The sequence below is a fragment of the Eupeodes corollae genome, chromosome 3 (assembly GCF_945859685.1).
Source record: "Eupeodes corollae chromosome 3, idEupCoro1.1, whole genome shotgun sequence".
Lineage (NCBI taxonomy): Eukaryota > Metazoa > Arthropoda > Insecta > Diptera > Syrphidae > Eupeodes > Eupeodes corollae.
In genome coordinates this window covers 68,218,562-68,225,793 of record NC_079149.1, presented here as the reverse complement: position 1 = coordinate 68,225,793, position 7,232 = coordinate 68,218,562, and positions in this window count along the sequence as shown.

Below are 7,232 nucleotides of genomic sequence, written 5' to 3'. Positions count from 1 at the left end.
CCGTGGAAGTTGGATGTGTTCAAAAGAAAATATTGGAATACTAAAGCGTGAAACAGATTGAACAAGTACGAGTACCGCCATCGTCCGTCACCGCCGTTTACAAGGAGAATTGAATCAGGATTTAGCGCCGTATAGACCTGCATCGAATCGAAATAGGATTACTCGATCCGATCCCACTGAAGAGGTGAATCGAATCGAAAATTTGTTTGTAAACCTGAATCGGGGAATCGAGTTATTGGTGTGTGAGGTCTTGCTTGTGTGCGTGCGATAAGTTTTGTCCATCTTGTTTGTTCTAAGCAAAAATACTCCATTTAAATGGAGTATTTTTGGTTCTAAGCTGAATTTACTTTGGCGCTCGTCTTTGTGTTGAGAGCATTGTTATAAAATTTGAAAGTTATTCACGTAGCAGTACGCACACAAATACAACCCAAATGTCATTTCGATTCCATTTAAATTCGATTCCGCGATTCAGTGCCACCTGGATCGAAATCTCAATTCGATTCGATTCCTCGATCTCTTCTTGTAACCAGGGTAAGAGATGTGAGTTAAGACTCGACCTGTGTCAATCGTGATTGATTCGGTCTTTTTGACCCGTTCATCAAAAAGATTGAATGATTGCAATCGTAGTAAACCAATCAATCGTTCTCAATGTCAATCGTTTCATCATGCTGTCTTTCGTTTTAAAGGAAAAGAAATATGTTTCGTTCATCCAACTTATTCTCATTCAAATAAAATGATATAAAATGGGAATTAAACATAGCTTTGAAACAACCAATCAATTATTTCAATACTAATCGTTTTAAAGACCGAAACTGAATGAAAATGAAGTACCTTAACCTTACCTACTCTACTGCAAAAAGTTCCATATGGTTCCACTCGCTTATTTTCCATCCATAAACCAAAATGAAACAGAAACCTAAATGATTGAAAAAGTGAACAATTGGAATAGAATGAAATTTGCCCATTTTATTCGCATCCAAATGAAACAGATACCAAAACGATTGAAAAAATGAACGATTGAAAAGAACGAATCATTGAACTGAACGACATATGAACGATTGAATCTTTTAAAATGAACGATTGACACACCTCTAGTTAAGACGGGTGCACATTTATTTCGATAGAAATCTATTGACCTACTAAACTCTGTTCGACAAAAATAGTCAGAGCAGTCTTTGTGAGCGAGTTTTTTCCAAAGCATGATGATTATCAAGCCACTTACATTCCTTAGAGGATCAGTTGCAAATCGTCGCAAAAAGTTATACAGAACGACCGTTGTATCCCACTGCTGATAGAATGGGATACTATTAATATAATAATGTGCTTATTACCTACATTTCAACAAAGTAACAATGCTAAAACGCTGTTAGAACTTTAAAAAGCGACACGCTTATGCAAGCCAATGCAATCAGAGTGAGACGCAAACGTTCTATCTTAATTTAAGCGACTATTTGTGTAGAACAAAGTATAGATATCCTAAAACTTGAAATAGCGGAGGGGAAGGTTAGCTAAAATGACGGGATCACATTTAAGGGTAATACGCAAAAACACTATTTTTTAATATTTAAAATTTAGAAATAATTTACTATTACTGCATATTCTATATAAATTTGATGCACAACACCGCCGCATACATTGAAATCCCAGATTAGGACTGCTAGTTGAATCAAACTCTCGTTAAAAAAGGCTCTTTAATAGTAGTTTTACGTCCTTAACTATAACTGCATTTTGTAGGTTTTGTGGAAAAAAATTATAATTATATTTTCATTGAACCTACAGAAGAGCTAGTAGCGTTAAGGAATCGATGACATAAAAGCAATGCCATATTTAGTAGGTCAATAATCTGGAGCATTCTCGCATACATTGCTTATGCTTATGTGACAAATTATATGTATATTCTTTATTAAAATATTTCTCTTTCTTGTACCTTAGTTGAATCCAAGTGAGCTAAGTAAATTACTTAATTTGACTAAAAAATACATTTATTTAGTAATTTCAATACATGACTTTACTATCAGATAAAATTTAAAAAAAACTGAGTGGCGCAACAGTCCGATGGGAACTAGGGCCTAGTGACTTACAACTCTCAACTATTCCTACAACCAGGACCTACAGTTTTAAGCCGAATCGGAACCACAAATTTGAGAAAGCACTTTCCATGATAAGAATTACTCTTGGAGAATAAGTCAATTCCTCGCAAGAGGCCGTACCCATGAAAAAAATACTTTAGATTACATGGGCAGGGATTGAACCCAAGACCTTTGGCATGACAACACACTAACCATCTGGCCACGGGTACTACTTTGCTGTCAGACAATTTTAAAATATTGTATGTATATATTTTAACTTTGTAAAGTTACTCAAGCACCAAAATTAGAAAGAACTCTATTCAATCCGATCGTAGTACAAACAAATTAATAACTGAAACTAATCGGCATTTCTAAGGGTTAGTCAAATAAGTGGCATTTGTTCTAGTTGATGGCAACTATACAATATTTTAGACGTGCATTGAGGTACGTTTTTAATTGTTTTCTCAATAAGTTCGAAAAAAGCTTCTTAACAAGACAATTTTATGAATACAAACAATAATACAAAATATGAATCTAATATTTTTTATACGGTCCATATTAGCTCGACATACACGACCAAAAAAAAATGTACAGTACATGTATCTAAATACTGATCAACATGAAAAGGGTTTTTATAAAATAAATTAGAAATTATTTAGAAAAAATACAAAAATTAATAAAATTTGAGTATGACCGAAAATGCTAAGCGTATTTAATATTTTAAATTTTTTGCTGCAACTGGAATTAGAGAAAATTATAAAATCGAAATTGGCATACAAAAATTGAAAACATTAAATACAATCAGCTTTCAAGTACTTTTAAAATATGTTACTGCATACTGTGATAATGTAAAGTATATGTTTAAGTAGGTTCTTTTGAAATAGCTACAAGTCAGTTTAAATCACAAATGAGTAATTAGAAATTTAATAATAAATAAATACTAATTGTATTTAAAATGTATCAGCCATATTAATAAACGTGTAACAGCTAAGGGCTTATTCTTATTCCACGGACTAAGTTCAAAATGTTATGAATAACACAAAATTCCTCCCAAGTGACATTTACTAAGTTAACAAGCGAAGAATGTGGATTAGCGAAAAAATAAGATCCAAATGTATCAAATGTATTTTGAAATTAAAAAATAACCGAATATCGCTTATTTAATTTTGTTTTAGTAATATCTGCTTCAAGACGATGTGCTGATATGCATGGCTTTTGCTTCTAAAGCAAGGCAGTTTATAAAAATGCCTTAATCAATTTTTTAACAGTTATCAACTATCAAAAAATTTTAAAAAAGGGATTTCTTAACTTCATTGCTGCCATTGACGGCACTCACATTCAAACACAAATCTATATCTATACTATTATGTAAAAGCGAAACAATTTTAAAGTTTGTTACGCACGATCTCAGAAAGTAGTCAACCGATTTATTTGAAATGTATTTTATTATTTTATTTATTGTTATGAGAGAGTTTATGGTTAAAATTTGTTTTCATTAATTATTTTTCAAACTTAAATATTATTGATTTTACATTTGTTGTAATTTTTTTTTCATTAATTGACTAATACAACCACTCATATCTTGAAACCTATACAATAATCGACAAAGATTAGCATTGCTTCATAAAGTCAATGTTGTTGCGCAAATTTTAAGCCTAAAATCACTTCTAAGTAAAACATACAACCTGAGAAATAAATAAAACAATTTATAAGATTATAAACTTTTTGAATTTATTTTATCCAGGAAATAAGAATCCATCACAATCTTGAGTTCGATGTTTTGTTACATTTCATTATCATTTCAACATTTTTAATTTTCTTTTCTTCCCATGTTCTTTCTCTCTTAATATGTGTTCCATTTAATAGTTACGTTTTTTCTCATACCTACCTACCTACCTATATATTCAATTTTTCTGTATTGTATTTATAGTTCATCAACTAACCTACACACACACATTATTTTTTTGTTTCTCTAATTCGTCACATCGCTGAGCAGTGTTTGCTTTTTTTTTAAGTTACTATGGATATTTTATTAACTACAGTGCCGTGCGCATGAAATGCCGATTTATCTAAATAAAAATTAGATCTTTTTTATTTATTTGGTTCGAGGAAGTGAATAGATTATAATCCTTCCAATTTAAAAATAAAAAGTTCTATTATAATGGCTTGAATTACCAATTTTGTATCACTTCCTCGAACAATAAAACTGAAATTTAGTTAAAATTTTCTTTACAAATAACTCGAAGAAGGTACTTACAATGACGTCGATAAAAAGAGCACGCAAATATGGGTAGGTTAAGTCAGTTGCACTGCACTGAACATGAGCAGATGAATAAAATATGATCGTTGTTACAATTTGCAAAGCAACGCGAGCACAGGTCGGCTAGTATTATAATACCTATATTCCTAGATGTATTTACAAATTATTACAATTTACTGTCAGAACCCATACGAAAAAAACCCAAATATGTCGAAATTTCAAGTTACCAAATAGGCAATACAATCTACTGCAGTAGATTTTCTTAAAGGGCTTTCTGGTAAACTTCACTTTACCACGGACAATTTGGTTTTATTTATGGAACCCATAGTATTCCCTGGTTTAGTAAGCTCGCAGCATAAAGATGGAAAGCGTTTTTTATAAAAAAAAATAATACTTTTTAATTTAAAAAAGTACATATGTTTTTAACCCATTTGTTACACATTCAAATACAATTTAAATAATGCTAGCTTTTTACCCGCGGCTTCGCTCGCAGTGGAGAAATTAAATAAGTATGAGAGATAAAGGGTAAGGGTATAATAATAGAAATGAGTCAATATAATAACTAAAATTTATTGGTTGGCTGAGATCAACAATTTTTAAAAATTACTACAGACAATGAAGTTTCAACACCTTAATATATACTTTTTGAAATGCAACAACAAATATTAAAATATATTTCACCGTAACAAAAACAAATAATTCTGAATTCTAAAGAAAGAAGATTCCACCACTGCCGGAGTCTATTTTACGTAAAACTTGATGGAAAACATGATTTTGCTCTGGAAGTAATTGCGGGACTAATTCTGCCACTTGATGTTGCAGTGCTATGAAATCATAATCTAGCTCTCGTGCAATTTCATTATCAAAATAATCCACATTGTCTCGCCGAGGGCTGGACATTCCAAAATCATCTAACTTTTTTCCAACCATCGTAAAAACCTTGTTTTCGATCATAATTAGCGTTTTATTGTAGACATGTTCATTGAAAGTAATGTCTGTGTGTACTTGCTGCAGTTGAATTAAAATATCTTCAGCCATGTATTCTTTGTACTTATTCCAAAGAGTTTGAGGGTTAGAAAGACCGCAAGAAGATAAAAGCGTAGCGTAAAGTTCCCTGATTTTATCTGGCGATCGGCATTGTACAGCTTCCTTCATAGTTTCATCCCAATGATTGTCATATTTTCTAACAGTCGCCGAGCTTCACATGCTTCTCGGTAGGTTTGACATTCCTGACCATTGACAATTTTAAGTTCTGTAACGCTTATTGGACCTCTAACATGATGCAACAACATGCGCAGACATTCGTAACATGTACGGTAAATATAGAAAAATTAGAAACAGTTGAAACTATATTCCATTAAATTAGATATTGTCGTCACCGTCGGTAATACTAGATGCTAGATGATGCTAGATGGCGTTGAAGTAGCTAAATTTGACGATATTTTGACATACAATTTTCTTATTTTTCGTATATTTTTTATTTTTTTTAATAAAAAGAACCCTATGTTACTTCTAATACCTTCAAGAGTGTATGTGCAAAGATTCATGATGATCGGTTAAGTAGTTTTTGCGTGAAAGCGTAACAAACAAACTTACATTCGCATTTATAATATTAGTATGATGTATTTAACCGTCATGTAATTGAATTCTTAATAGCTCATCACCTATTCTAAAATAATTGTAACAATATGAACAGTACTTGGAAAAAAATTTAAAATGTACTTAACAGCTTCACAGTAACCAGTAAAATACTTACCTTTTAAGAACTAAACAAATTACCTTTTATATTATGTTTTTTTAAGCTCTTTTGGTATTTTTGTTTTTGGATACTTGATGTTAAAGATGTTAAAGACTTTAACATCAAGTACCTGAAAATTAAGCTGTGATATAAATGTCTTTCTCGTCTAGTTTAATAATTTATTTTTGTTGCTTGTTTTATTTTATATTGTATTTGTTAATTATTTTAAATTTGTGTCAGTGCTTTTGGGAGGATGCAATACGGAGTTTTTAACAATTATAATGTGATTTAATACAAGTATTGAATAAAGAACAAAAAAATCCCCTGAAGGAGTAAGGAATTCTTACGAAACGTTGGGTAAAAGAATGGAATAAAGTTTTTTATTTATTCGCATTCCAAAAACAAAAAGACCAAAAGAGCCTAATAAAACATAATAAATAAGTATTAAAAAAGAATTGGTCAAACACATACAACAAATTACCTTTTATTTCAAAGATTTATTTATGAAAATCACCGTATTTAATTATGAATAGTTTTGCAAACTGGCTGGGGTTTAATTACGTTTATAATAATCAGAGTTTTTGAATGGTAATTTATTTGTATTATTTAATAACGTTTTATTTGACTATTTTGCGGTTGAAACGATTGTTAGTGAAATGTAATACATAGTCATTAACACTTATATTTTATACATCATATTTTCTGGTAATATTTTTGGTTCATGTTTGGCATTTAATTTTGTCTGGACACTTTTACTAAAAATAAATTATTTCAAATTCTGTTTCACCAAAAATTGTAACAGCGTTTCTCTACTACTGCTATATATTCGTTATTGTTTATTTTCTGATGTGTACCCCTATCCGCAGCAGAATTTCACTCTAACTCTTATCGTCGGTAATTCTACTGCAAGTATTGCATATTGACTCATATAAATTTCTACTGAACAACGGGTGGCTCTTTAAAAAACGGAAGAATTCCCATCACTCATTAGCTAAAAAACCTAAACTATATTTATTTTGTCTTGATAGGCACTGGTTATAGCTATCAGTAAAATCCATCAGAAAAATGTTTGTTTTACATTTTTGAACATCCTTGAGCTTTTTTCTAATACAAAGTATTTTTTCAAAAAGAAACAATGTATTTGAAACTAAATTGGCATTGTAAA